Source organism: Nothoprocta perdicaria, unplaced genomic scaffold (genome assembly GCF_003342845.1).
Source record: "Nothoprocta perdicaria isolate Ctin4 unplaced genomic scaffold, notPer1 scaffold_18, whole genome shotgun sequence".
Taxonomy (NCBI): domain Eukaryota; kingdom Metazoa; phylum Chordata; class Aves; order Tinamiformes; family Tinamidae; genus Nothoprocta; species Nothoprocta perdicaria.
In genome coordinates this window covers 7,139,198-7,154,839 of record NW_020454982.1, presented here as the reverse complement: position 1 = coordinate 7,154,839, position 15,642 = coordinate 7,139,198, and the positions used below count along the sequence as shown (strand labels likewise).

Here is a 15,642-nt window from a genome sequence, read left to right as displayed (position 1 = left end):
AACCGAGTGCTGCACAAGTATTTTTACATCTTTATAATACATTGAAAATAAAAGCTTGCAGATGTTACAGAAACATGCAGCTCCAGTGAGTATGACTATTTAAATGCTCTTTCTATCCTTGCAAGACAGATGAGACAAAGCCAAGAACTCTTTGGCTTTGCATTCTAGTGAAATCTAAACTGGTCTGAATGACTATAAGTGGTTACTGTTTGTCTTGGCTCCTACCTATATCAGATTCAGACTGAAGAATCTTAGTGAAGAAATTATATGGGATAAAGTGGATATTTCTAAATTACAAGACTGCAATTCCAGTGGCTCAGTATATCAGTTTTCTGTTTCATCTAAGTCTGCTGTAGAGAAAATTGTGGGATCTGACAACAAAGGGTTGAAAACATTTACTTTCATGAGCCAAAAGCTTCTTGCTTTGATTATACTGGAGATTAAAAAAAACAGATCAAGATCAGTTACATTTTGTTAATGACTCAAATGGGCGTAGGTTACCAACAGAATGAAGATTCACTTTAAAGTGCACTCAATCTAAAATGCACACAGTTGAAGCTAATTATTCTACTGCTGAATTTTAATCCTAGAATTCTTTGCGTTTTTCAAGTCAATTTTAGATGTGTACATTAGAAATTAAGAACAAGCAAGCAGTGCCACCATGTCTTCAGTTTAATGGGAGGCACAACTAAGGAAAGCCAGTCCAGAAGTGCTTAGAAGCCATATTATTTGTATATTCCTTTCTTTTAATCTGAGTTTAGGAGCACAGACCTTGCTTGACTCTATGGCCACACAGACACGCTAGCAGGCAGTGCTTCCCAATTCCAGGGCAATATTGCAACTCAGCACCTGTGGGAGCAGAACTGACTAGTAGGGTCAGCTTTTATTTCACTTGCTTTATGTGTCACTCAGCACAACTGCATTAAGAAGAGGAAAGACATCATCTGATTTGTGTTGGATGCACACCAGAGTAAAAACTCCTTCTTGAAGATTTGTAGCAAAGCCCAGCCTAAGACTTTCATATGGAACACCATAATCATAACTTCAGCTGTGCCATGACACTCAATACTACTAAGACTGATATGTCATGTCCTGCACATGTCCTGATATGCTGTGGTGCTGATAACACCATCTGCATGTAGGAAAGCCCACAACCAGGCAGGTGTGTGCCAGCGAGCAGGGCAATGAGTGCTGAGCACACACGCTTCCACGTGGCAACCCGAGCAAGGTAGGACACACAACCATCAAGGCGGCTGCACTCATTCATCAGTGATAGAGCAAGATTTCCCAAGAACCACAGAAGAGAAATATTAAGAGTATTTAGCAATCCATAATCTAAGAACCTCTGTGGACAATCTACACAGTATAAGAAAAAGAAGCATTGTTCTCTCGCTTAAATTGAACTATAAATTCTATAGAAAACTGTCCATCCCCTCTTGTTCTAATGTTCCTACAGTCAGCATGTGACAGATAACATAAAACACCCCATTATTCACTCACTCTAGATAACCAATTCTGCTACACCTTCTCATAATATATGTCAAATTTGACTAGAAAAGGGATGCATTAACACTATGTAATGCTTCTAGAGGCAAGAACGGAGATGAGGGCACGTGCTGGGACACAGAAGAGAAAAAATTATGAAAATAACCCCTCACCTTTGCTGCAAACAATGGAATTTACAAGGAAAATATTACTTAAAATACTCTCTATAGTTATTTTGAGGAATGCAGTAGTCAATTATAATTCCTGTTTTAAAACATTATACTATACTATACTATCTCCTAACAGGACATGCAGTCTGTTTTGAAGTGACTATTGACATATTACTTATGAGGCCTGATATAACATTCTCTTTGTTACACAATCAAGTAAAAGGTTTTTCTTCTTCCTTTTTCAAATTTAATGTTAACATTCAAAATAAACAAATATAAGTAATAACATTAGCGTACAATGCCACTCCACATCAAAAAATGAAGTGTTTGTACTCACAAGTTGAAACAAGATTACAAGCATCAATGCAGAAGGACAGGCTGTTGATGTCCTGACAGTATTAAAAGTGATTAACATACATAGGTTTTCCATGATCAAAGAAAAAACTACAAAACTAGAGTCAGGTTCCAAAAGCCACACACACACCTGTGTGTGCACATGCATTTATAAAAATGCATATATATATAAATACACATACTTTTTTTTTATGAGACATGCTCTGAACCTGTCTTAAGCAGCTGTAAAGTAGGTGAAATCTGAGACATTTAGTCACAAGTCTAAGGAAGTTAAGGTTCTGAGAAAAACATGAAACATCAAGAGATTTTTTGTTTTTAAAAAAGAGTTAATGTCATTACTGTGCATAGCACCATTTACTTCCAAGATCACAACCAATCTGAGCTCCAATAACAACTCCGTCCTTGAATATATGAAATTTTTCAGTGTTAGGACTCAGTCCACATGTGAACCCAGGGAGGAATTACTCAGACCATTAAGGTGAGCTCCTACTACTAGCAGGTCTCATTCCAGATGTGGTTCAGTCCCCTTTCCATAAAACCAGTATTTTCTCCTTTCACTCTATTATTTTGCAGCAATTAAAGCTGAGATATTACATAAGAACCACCCCATTTCTCAACCTGTAATTGAGAATGATACAAACCTACCTAATCTTCAAGGATACTTCTTCCCGTAAGATGCAGTCAACCTCAGGAAAAAAAAAATCCTAGTCTGTATTTACTTGCACAAGTTCATTACCTTTATACCTTTCACTCTCCTTTAATTGATATAATTATTACTAATCTCATAAATTAAAATAATAAAGCATTTCATTGAAAACAATCCATTACTTCAGTTTTTCACCTTACAACACAGGTGGTTGTGGTTTATACATTACTCTAAAAGGACATTTTGAATAATTACACTGAAAGGCACTGTTAAAGTACTAAATCCCATAGGCTGCAGCTTTCTAAGGAAAAATGTGTATTGGAATAGACAGATGACTCCATGAAAGATAAGTTAGCAAAACTACAACAAATAAAACAGTGGACATAAAGCTTTCCATTTCCATCATGAGGTTTGCTATCATGACACACAGATAATAGAGGAAAGAAAACATAGGAAAGAAGACTCCTATGCAGAGACCAGATAGGGGCACCATACCTGAGTCTGCAAATGATTATTAAGCCCTTAACAGTGTGGAGTTGCTGCCCCAAACATCATCACCTAGGGAGAATTACCTGTGTCAGGACACGGAGGTCTGGACACCACGTCCTCAGTTCCCCAGGACAGCCAAGACAGTACAACATTATTATAGGGTATTACTCATATTTAACAACAGGATCATACCATTTCTGCCTTAATAATAGAGGCTGAGCACTTCATTATTAGTTTCTGATGGTGCGGTTTAAGCAGTACTTAAATTCTCAGCTTTTTTTATTACTAAGCAACATGGTATGTCAACAAGCAAAGACAACATGCAATTAGAAAACAGTTTCATTTGTATTTATTTGTAAACAAGTCATGTCTTTGCATGTTTCATTATTAACACATTTTTATGCCATTCTCCAGGAGAAGCCTAAAATAATTAGGAAGAAAAAAGTAATTCGCAAAGCTTTTTTTTAAACTTGACCAAAACAATTCAAATGAACTTTGGAAGCCCTTGTATCTTTTAAAGCATTTTTTAAAACAGCTAGTTGAAAAAAAGAATATTTTAATCACTCAATAAAAAGGCTTTTTGACACATGAAGACAAAAGCTTCGGGCCGTTTATTAAGAAGACTTCCTACTGTGTTGGGCTTTGTTTTATCTCATAATTAAAATCACACCTGAGCTGGGCCATCTGTGAGAGTGTATTAAGTTTCTTACAAAACATGAAAATGCTTTCATTTTTTCCACACAAACGCCAATAAATCTTGTAGTTATTTTTGCTCAACACGAAAATAATACGTTTAAATAAAGGTCAGACTTAGACTAAAAAAGGGATCAGACAAAATTCTTCAGTATTCACAATCAACTGCATCTCATAATATTAAATATATATTTAAAACTACATTTAAGCAAAAAAGTGAAAACTTTTCTTGATGTTTGGGAATTTGTAGTGTAGCTTCAACAGAATAAAAATGGAAAAAATAGCGCAAGTTTAAGGAAAAAGGATTTTCAGGTTAGTATTTTTCCTATAAATTGGAGATAAGTGTGCAGAACTCCTCAGTCAGCACTTTTCAAGATCAGCAAGTATGTTAGTATGCTAATGCATGCATAAGTCCCTGTGAGAAAAGAAAAGGTTGTGTTTCATAAAGGAAAATAAAATATAAAATGTTCAAGTATCTTTTTTTTGGTTAATACATTCTGAAGAGAGTTGTCCATAGGTAGATGGATATTATGGAGAAGCATGGAAAAGAAGGAAGAGAGAGAAATCTCTAAACACAGTCCTAATTTATCAAAGTAACTTCATGTCTCAACCAGGTACTTTTGTGTTCGTGGTTAAAGTGAAAGACTAGCAGCAAGGCGACTTAAACACATGCTAGAAGTTAAACGTACAGCTAGAAGCTGTGAACACGGAAATTTAAACATATAAATGATTCAAGTTACTTTACTGCAAGCTATATTCCTCCAAAAACAATTTACATTCTTAATACTATCATCTTGTTGAAGATTTCTGTTGAACTAAGTACCAAACACACACAAAGCTTCTGTTTCTTGATCATATAACTTGAATTGCACAATTCTGCACAGAATTTTGGCAGTTTGAGCAATCCTATTCAAAATATCTTCACATTTCTCACCAAGGCTAATTATAAACCTCTACCTTATATGTTTAATTGGAAGGTCTAGCAGGAGGCTGAAGGACCAAAACAAGGGAAACTGAAGACTGCCAAAACAAATGAACAATATACATTTTGGAGCATTATCCTTGATGGTTTTCTGTACTGCTTGTGCTCATTTTCTCCTTATTTCAGTTCATGCCATTCACTCGGTTACACCACGTCTCCACAGTCACATCTGCACAGCAGCTACCAATGGAACTACCCAAGTACCAGCTTCCTCTCCTGCTCCTCATCTGCTCTCCCAGCTGTGGATAACATTAGGAAGCAACATTGTGCACAGATTGGCTTTGGAAAGTTAAGATAGGGGAGGAAGAAAATCCCTCAGGAAACCTGATTTGTACTTCAGTTTTATTCTTAAGGGAACTCCCAGAGTTTGACAGTATTTGCAGTTAATGAAATCCAGGAAAAAAGACATTAGCAGGATCTGGCCTTAAACATCATGGAATTCTTGCATTACCATAAATAACAGAATAAGGCATTGCAATAATAATGGAGGTTCACCCATAAAAATATAAGTAGCCTTGAATGGTGAGCTCATTGTTCTGAGTAAGTTGTTTTTTTTTTTTCTTTTAGAAAAAAGAAAACCTTGAGTGTTTTTTACCACAGTGTAATTCTTCAGCCAAAACAGCATACACCAATAGATGTCAAGAAGAACTCCAGTATTAAACCTTCCTAATTTATTGAATGTTAAGCTCTAACACAAACGACTTAGTGGTGAAACGGCAACTCTTGCAATCGCGTATGCAAAACCAAAGGGAGCAGCTGTGCTGCAAGCCACAGCTACCATGAACGCAGCAGTCGCTGCGCAGGCCAGCGAGCTATTTCATGTGCATCTACAGCGCTAATCATCTCCTCTCCACTCCCACAGCCCAACGTAGCTGCGAGTTATTTATAGAGTTATCCAGCTTGCACTTTGCAGATGATGCCTAACATTATGACAACAGTGAAAAGGTCTCCGTAGCTGCCTACCTAAAACAAGTTTCTGTAAAGTAATGAATAGAGACAGCTTGGGGACTCTCCACCTGCACTGCCTGCCTTTTACTGCCGGCCCCGGGAAACCACCAGGGATTGGCAGAAGGTACTTGTCTGACAGGGCCAGGACAGCCTTTCTCCGCAGTGACAGCCTGGGCCGAGCCTCTTAAACCTGACCCACCATAATTCCTTCACAAGGCAGCAGCGAGGCAGCTGACAGTAGCAGCTGCACCTCCTAAGCGAGATGGATGGAATTTTCATAACTAGTTCCCCAAGTTACATTTTACCTTCAAGATAATTTATGAGCTGCTGTGGAGCCTTGAAGAGACAATATGCTTGCCATAAAATTAACTGTAACAGTCTTGTAGGTTATAATTAACACTGGGAGGGTAGCACCAACTGGATGAAACACATGGCATAATTGATGGTGAAACTGGAAAGCAAGGAAGCTAACAATATCATTACTGTGCACATCACTTGAGAGAAACCTATGCTTTCCAGGGGTTAATTACAATCCCCGTCTAATGTACACATTCTGACGGGGAGCGGATGAGTGTCACAGCTAGGAGGAGGCGGGACTGCTGGCAAGGCCACCTTGCACCTGGGCTGATGTATATATTGTTTTTTGCCTGGAAGAAATATACATGTCAAAGCAGCAGCAGCAGCACCTGAACATCTGGCAGCAGGCACACGGTAGCTTCGAGATAGATGATTGCTCAAGCCTCATGGAATATTGCAGCTGCTCGGGAGCCAGCCTACTGAACAGCAAAGGAGAACGTCTCTGCAAGATGTCACTTAGTGGCACACAGCATTAATTTAAATGACCAGAGCAAAGGAAAAATATTTTAAATTGCTATTACCATAATTTAGCTGCAAATGAAGATGTGTTTTTCCAAATGTATTATTGTCTTGGTTATTGTACTTGTCTTCAGAAGGATGGATAATAATCTTTTTAGCATCTTGCCTGTCAAGGCGACCCCCATTTGAAGCAGCAATACCAGCTATAAACTGCTGCCATCTTTGGGAAGGACAACACGCCATTCCTCTCCCTAAGGCTCTACCCTCCATCCAAGACTTAAGGAATCATTAGGGCAACATACTTGTTTGAATCTCCTCAAATTATTTTAATGAAGTTTTTTTTTTTTTTTTGCCTCTAGACAAGATATGAGAAAATGTGCAGATAAATGATGCAACAGTGTCACCTACAGGCAAGCCAAACAGCTAAAAACAGAAAAACCCGACTGTTCTTCAACATTTCACCCTCTACCCTCTCAAATTTCCCTTTTCCTTTCTCCTCCTTATCCCTTCTACCAATGTCTGCCTTGAGGAGCCGCATCTATTGTCTCCAAATTGAAATGGAAGGGCATCTGAAACCTTTTTGAACGCTCTAACACAAAATGGCTAGACCAAATGAGAGGGAAATTACATATTACTATCAACATGCTGCCCAAGAGTCATCTATTCTGGTGTGGATACATCAGGTATTTTGCATTGCCCGAGTACCTCTTGAAAGGTACCTCCACTAGGTGGTCAAAAACAAATATTACTGGAAGATTTTGCAGATCTCAGAAAGACCACATGTTGAACCACGCTCATTTTCAGACAGCCTGCTGCTAAAATTGTATTAAAATAAATTAAAATTCAAAGTTGGACTAAAACTGTTTTTGCTCTTAAAAAATATTTTACAGATTCATGCAATGGCTGCAGGATTTACAAAATAGCAAAATGTATAATCTAAAATGTGGTATTATGTCCAGAACTCTCACAAATTGATGTGTAAGCCAAGTCTTCCCTGAAATTATATCTAATATTTTTGATGAGAAAAAAATGAAAAACGCTAGTGTGCCTCCAAAACAGGCAAAAAACACAACCATGTCTAATAAACTTGTACATTTTTGTGTCTTTTTTTTTTTAAAGAAAATCCAACTCCACCAAAACTGCAGGTACAGCTGATAGAAACATTCAATTTATCCTTGTAAAGAGCCTGGTACACCCTCTTATTAGCAGCTCTTGAAATGCTCCTTTGCTTGCAGAACACATTCTCTCATTCTCCTCCTCATCTTACTACTTCCACTTTTCTCACACACCCTTTCCACAGTTTCCTCCACAAATCATGTGCTTTGAGAGCAATAATTCTTTTGGATACATCTCACACTATCTTTTTATGTGTTCCACTTTTCTCATTTTGAATGATATCACTGCTGTTCACAGATATTTAATACGTTTTGTACCTATGAACACTATCTGCTCCCTCATCAACCCAGGCCAGATAATCTCTGGTATACTGCACGATGGAAATATAAATAAGCTGAAAATGCAGGTATTACATACATCTCAAAATCTGCTCTGTAGGTTAAGCTACTCAAAGTTCTCAGTAAATTATAGGAGGATTGTCATCTGCTACCATTATATAATCTTTAAGCACTGTCCCCATTTGGGGTCACTTACTAAATTTAGATGAATATGAAAACAATGCATGCTGCATAACTGTCCTTGAATTTCTGGTTTAGAGAATAGTTTATGCAAAAATAATACAAACTTCCTTTGATATCTATCCCAAACAATTATACTTTAAAATAATTCAATAATTTCACAAAGAAAGTTTCATTCAGAACTGAAAATTCAGGCAGACAAAATACATAGCACAAACAACATGGCCAAATTAAGCTGCTAAAGGCCATAAAGATCCCTTTAGTAGTCAAAATAAGCAAAAAATACTGGTTGTGTTTGAGTTGGTCTCAGCTTCTCTCATGAGCTGCTAAATGTCCACTGCAACACTTGGCCTGCCAATGGACTGCACCTTGCCCAAAAAGCAACCAGTGGGCTCTCCCCTCAACATGGGGCATCTGCATGTCTGCATCTCAACTTCAGGTGGAAGCAAAAACAGAAAAATGTGACAGACTGACATCCTCTTTTGCCTACAGTCCCATTTGATATTTGCTTACGGTCACATTTGATATTCACCGGCTTATCACTCGCTCACAACCATGGTCTAGGCTGCATAGAGCATTGACAGCATCTTGCTCAGTTTCTACATCCATTAATTTTTGGCTGCTCCGGGAATGCCAGCAAGGGTACCAATTAGTGTCAGCTGTAACAGTTGCTTTATGTGATATACACACCTGCCTACCAGGAGCGGAGAACCAATGCATTTCATATAGGCCATCAAACACAGATATCCAATGGGAATCCTTTTTGGCACCATCTACCTGAACCATATTTGAACCACTGACCTGAAAACAAAAGGCTTTGTATTTCATTACCAATCCCTAGAGCCATCAAGTGCTATATATGTGGAAAAACTTTAATAGCGCAAGGCTGACAGCAGTTAAGACTTAAGTCATGTACTTCTGTAAGCAGCTGCTCACGCACGTCTCATGCAATGACACATAAGCAGATCATCTGCCTAAGCATACACTTTATGATGGCCTCTGTTTTCTTCTGCACTGGTAATATATATAACATATATATAAAATTTAACCGATCTTCCCAATTTCATTAGCTTTACCTGTCATAAAACTAAATTAAACTGTGACAGCAACTGCAAGAACATTAGCATCTTGTTTGGATATTATTTCTATTTCTCCTCTATTATTTTATTCTGTCTTTACACTGGAAAAATTCTAAAGGTCTGCTTTCAGACCAAGTTTTAATTCATACTCAGTTGGTGAGCAGGCTTTATAGAGATATTATGTACCATGACAGTAAGACTATTTTGCTGAAGGCACAGGAAAGTACAGATTGATATTGGAGAAGAAAGAAACCTTAGTGGATAAAGCCAAATAAATCTATGACTGTTTTTCATTCTCTGGACGAGTCATCCTTTATCCCTATTTCAAAACACCAGGTCTTTAGCTAATAGAGGTAGCTAGAGAGCAGTGTTCAACACGCACTTTTCTCCCTGCTTTTTTCCTTCTCCCCTGCCTCTGGCAGACACCGTTCTCTTACAGGAATAATGACAGCTGATGCTAATGCTACTTTGTGGTTCAGCTGCCTGACGGAGTGGCTAACACTGTCTCCGCAGATTAGAAATTTGTCACCTCTGTGATACACTCAGTCTCCAGCATCCTGCAGTCTGGAAGCCCAATCTTCTCTGTTCCCAGCATTGAGATCTCCCAGTGGTAGGGAGCAAATCGTTGTCAACCCGCTGGAAAAACAACACTAACGATCTCTCTTGTTCTGCAATCAGGAAAGCTTACATAAATACGGAAATGTCACCCATGCTGACATTAAAGGCCTGTCCAGAGAATATAAATGTAAACCTCCAACAAACTTAACCAAACGGTTTTAAAAATATGTGTTCTGCCAAACTAGGAAAATTCTGTACCTTTTTTCTTTGGAAGCGCTAATTGTACAATAAATAAGGACTAAATTTGTGTCACTTGTCAACTTTCAGAAGTGTCACTGCCTCTATTTTTGAAAAGCCCATGAAGTCTACCAGGAAGTAAAGTATGATATCAAAGAAAGGAAATGCAAAAACAAGTTATTCATTCATTTTCCAGATGAAGTAACTGTTCATGGCTTTCAGAACCAAAGCACTAGAACTAAAATAAAATGATAAAGCAGCCCTCAGAGTAAAGAGTTCCCACAAAATAACTTAAAGAAGGAACTAGACACACCAAAAAGGCACATGTAGAGCTCAAGTTCTGTGACTTGTAGGAAATGGCTTATATAATGCTAAATATTTTAAAATTTTTTGCACCCTGAGGTAAGAAACAGAATATTCTACAAACATCCGCAACTTCTAGACAAATTCTTTCCAGGAGTCAAAACACTTTGGAAACAAATAATGACTGTTGAAGAGCAGCACTGAATTAAGCAGTATTTGCATTGTTCTGTAGGGTGCTTGAACTTATTGATCCCAAGCTTGGCTGCTTCGCTGACTCCTCAATACAAGAAACCAGGTGAAAGACAGAGGCAGGAAACAGGAAGGGTCACGAGGAGCAAAAGCAACCCAGTAATAACCAAGGGGAGAGAAGTCAAAGGTCAATCGAGGCAGCTGATGTCTAAGCATAACTGCAGCAGGAGACCTGACAACTTCATTGAAGTCTCAGTTTCCTACATACAATTAAAGGCCACTAGGCTTTTTTTTTTTCCCCCATCCTTTTTGAAGGAATGGGTCTGATTTACATAGAGTATTCAGTGACAACATCTATGTACAATGTACCTTTACTTCACTTCCTTAAAAACTCTTCTAGGTTCTGCAGTGGGGGCTTAATAGTTCCCATTTGCTTTTTCTAAAGAACACACAACAGAGGAATATGAAGAAATTCAACCAAAATAGTCTGGATTGTTTTGCTGTGATTACTCAAGTAGTGAATTTTTGCCTGGATTTTGCCTCTGCTTCTCGCTAAAACAATTACTAATTTTTAAAACATGGATGCTGGATTCTTCGATTAAAAAATATCCTTTTAGTGTTACAGAAAAAAACAATTTTTAAACAACCTTAATATCTCCACCCCATTATCCATCAGACTTGGCTTGATACCCATGATTTGCCCGTCTCAGGAACTGGTGCACCTCCCATTACGGCAGTTTCTGAAGAGTTCACAATTTTTCATATATTTATCCTCTTGACAGTCCTGTGACATAAAGGAGCATTATTCTGGTCTCACGAGTCTGAACTGTCACAGATAAAACTGGTTACACTTTAAAGCAATTCAGATATGCAGAGAGAGTCCATGCTAGCTTCTTAACCCAGGGACCTTTTTTTCTGTAAAGGAAGAGAGTATGTCCCTTCTTTACAGTCTCCATCACTGGTGGAGCTTATACGGCAAAAAAACTAACCTAAAGAGAGACCTAAAACGCTAAAAAGGAGCACAAAAAATGTTCAGCATTTTCTTCAAAAGGGAAAATATCTCAAAACACTTCTCTTTGCCCTGTTTAACATGCCTATTTTTCTTAGGATTACACTCTCATTCTTTTTTATTATTATTACTGAAGCTGAAAGCTCTACCATAGATTAGGCCTCAATTGTCACAATAAGCACTTAAAACAATATTATTATAAAGTTGCATGTAAAATATCCACATAAAAATTCAGATATTACTGAGCAGTAGGACCATCTTACCACTAAGGTGAGCCTTTCCTGCATCTGGAAAAAATACACACTTTTGTATTTATATGTTAAAATTGCATGACCTAAATTATTTCTTAGAAGGGGTTGGAGAGAGGCAAATATGGCAATGAGAAAAAGCTCAAGAATAAGGGCTGCAGATTGACTTTAAAACAGATATTCCTACTCTCAACAGATGCTCTAGTAGTTCTTTTTTTAAGGAGTCAAAGACATATAGAATATACTAACTCTAGAATTACACGGTAATCCAATCTCCCAAATGCAACTGCTTATAGTAAGGGCCTCTTAAAAAGACTTTCTCATTGTGCTATTCCACTGAGCCACAGATTTAAGCTATTGATTCTTAAATGATATAATCAATTAACATTTTTTGCACCGCTTATCTCATAAAAATATCAAATCTCAAAAGAATTCAGTGTTTACTTTGGTTCAAGTTATTTGTTGAACTTTTATTCTGTTTGCACTATGTTATCTTGTCATTACATAATGACTTAGAGAGAATTTTATTATAAAGAATTCAGAATTTGACTGAGTAGAACTAAGAATACACCCATCATGCATAATCTTATTTTTCCTGTCATTTAGCTTATTTCATTTTGTCTCTCTCCAAAACTTTAGCTGATTGAGTTTTCTTTACGAGACATAGTGTCACTGTAAATATCTTGGGAAAATTGCCTAACTGACACCAGTCTGCCTTGCAATAACAATATTTTAGATAAAATAATTGCATGAAAAGGATTTTAACAGATCCACTTTAACTAGTAGTTAATAATTTCATTGTGATTATACATTACTCTTCAAAATAATCTATTGTTGATTCTGCTAATAAATGCAAGTACGAGTAGATGAAAAGATAGTAAAAAACCTTACAAACTTTAAAGAAAATAATATGATACAAATTCTATTAAGGAAAAAGTTACAATTATTATTGACCTATACTGTCTAGCTCTACCATGCATATACAGTTAGGAAAGTACTATTCTCTATTAAAACTCAAGCACTCGCTTTTATCCAAACTATAACTGCACAATAAAGTAACTTTTTTAAGCTACATTTCAAGAAGGTGTAACTAAAAAATGTCAATAGCATCATGAATCGACTCAAAATATTACAATCTTTTTCAAAACTGAATCAGGTGCAGATATTAAACTGTACTTTTTCATCCTTTGTCTCACTTTTCAAATGATGATTTCTTCCACAGTCACCATTAAATCTTGATCTATTCCAGCTCTCTGTATGGGTCATTGATTCTAGATGTACCATGGTTATTCTTAAACGTTTCCCTTTCGTGGAAAAAAAGAGGGCTGTCTAGAGCCAGATGGGTAACTTCACACTTCATTTATCAAACCCAATGCATTGGACTCCACCTTCTCTTTCCCACTATTGCTGTTAAATTTCCATATAATTTGGTAACAATTTCATTATCATACAGTGACCCTAAAAAGTCTACTTCAGCTTGCATGGGCAGTCTAAAATCCACAGCTGTTCTCTTTGCCCTCTTTTTGCTACAGTGGAAGCCAAGGCTCCCCTTGCTTTGCAAGCTGAACACTGACCTCCTATAAGCAGAGGTCAAGAAGGGGTCGGTTCAAAGGGCTCGAGCAACTCTTTAACAGCTATAACAACCTGTCCATCAGACACCATCGCGCAGCGTAAACAAAGCGGAGGCTTTGGAAACTCTGGATCATTTCTTTTAACACTTGCACAACATTCACTGGGTCCTACCTGAAGTAGGGAACAACTTGCATGCCTAAAAGACCTGCTCAGACACTTGAGATACTGATGACATCTTTGAGTCACAAGCATTTGAAAGGTCAAACAATAACAGTAAGTGCACATCTATGTCTTTGGGATTACAGAGCTGAAATAAATGAAAATATAGTGATTTCAGTTGATTAACGTGGAGAAACACTGGTACTACTTATAGCAAGCCGTTCATGGGCATGCTTTACCCAAGCAAACAGATGGATTTATCAAAAAACTTTGGCTATCTTTCTCTGAGAAAAGTCAAATTTATAGCAGTCCAGGCAGTTTGTATTAGCAGTCCGCATCATTTATTACTCTTCTTTTTAAGATGCCAATGACACAAATGAAACCCAAGAAACAGCAGCAAGGCTGCAGAGCTCTGGGAAGACTTAAGTGCAGAGAAAAGCTTTTGCCAGCTGCTCTCCCTTAGTTGACCTAAATTTCTTGAAGTTGTACTGCTCATAATGTACTCCTTAATGCACAATGTAAAGTAATTAGAGTCATCTGTATTTAACTTCCAGAGGAAAAAAAATTCTATTATCTAATCTAGCTGATCCCCTGATAGCCTGTTGAAAGTAAAATACTGTAACCTATTGCCTGCCCTTTGACAAGTGCTAATTATTTCCTGTCCAAGCACATTTTTCTCATGTAAGTCCAAAGTACACAATAGGCTGGTGTCTCAAACACGGGCAGCTCTGCTAGTACCACAGCCAACGTTTTCTAACTTGCACCACCGTGTGCTTGATGGCTACCACAGTCTGTGCTTCATGCCAGACATCTAGCTGGGGCTTTGATAAGGCCAAGCGAGGCGCATGGTAACAGCCTGTTTATGCAGATCATATGGATGAGACTCCGATAGGTCACTAGGATGTGAAACATCAAATGGAAAGCAAAGGGATTATGGATATTTAATACTCAAAGGACACTTCCTTTCAGAGCTTTCAAGGCACAGTGCTCTTGAAATTTTCTTTCAGGTGTTTAGTTTAAGGAGGCCTGCACTTGGTCTGCCTGCAAGGCTCGCCGCCCCCACGCCAGGGCTTCAGCAGTTGGGCCTGAGACAACGGCGACTGTGTCTACAACTGCTAGAGTGGCTCCAGCTTCCGATTCAACTGGCAATAAGCAGAGGCCAAAAACACTGAAAAAAGATTACTTGTAAACCTCTATCTTCTCACAGCTCCTGATGACTTAGTACATTCTGAAAATAATAAAATATACTAGGAAAGCAATAAATACTATTTAACTAAGACCTTAAAAGAGTACTCCACTTATTACAACTGTTTAGGTATGGCATTCCTTTAAGAAGATTTCTATTTTGGCTCACACAAAAAGCATGTGTCCCACGCAAACTCTCCTGCAATCTTCCTCGTTTCCAATACAGCCAAAACACTTGTATTATTCAGTAATACAGCAATGGAACGTGAAAGAAAAAAAATCCTTTACATACATATACCCTGGGTCAAGGACTGCACACAACTGCAAGCACAGGACTTGTACTGTTTCCCAGGCTGCTGTACATTTGGAATTAAACCTTCTCATTTGTGTAATCAGGTATGAGAATGAATGCACAGATATCATATAAGAGATTGTGCAACACAAATGTAGAGGTTTCAAAAGGAGTTGTGAGGAAAAGGGGAGGTGCACTCCCTCAGCAACTAAAGAGAAGGAGGAAATTGCAAGGACAAGACAAAATATAATGAAAATTCTCTTATGAATTCTCATGCAGTTGAATAATTAGAAGTATGACTTACCTGTGGTTATGTAATGCATACATTCTGGCTACCTTCAAAAAAGCTTTTTCAAATGATAACAAACCCCCAGCTTTTATAAACCGTTAGCAACTTGTCTCCTTTTTTACCATGCTAATACATTCCATTTAGAAAGTCAGAATAAAATAGTCATATGTTGTTGTAAATTCTAGTAGTATTTTCCTGCTGATCTCACCCAACACAACCTGATTAATATTCTTAAGTACCATGAGAATAATGTCAGGATGATCCTAACTGATAGGTGGCAGGCAAGGAGGACAAAAGCATATCTA

General features: G+C 37.7%; 1 protein-coding gene across 1 annotated transcript in view; it reads right to left on the bottom strand.

Moving 5' to 3' along the window:
- The window catches only part of FTO (FTO, alpha-ketoglutarate dependent dioxygenase), a 131,279-nt gene that overhangs the window by 30,727 nt on the left and 84,910 nt on the right, over positions 1–15,642 (bottom strand). The window lies entirely within an intron of this gene.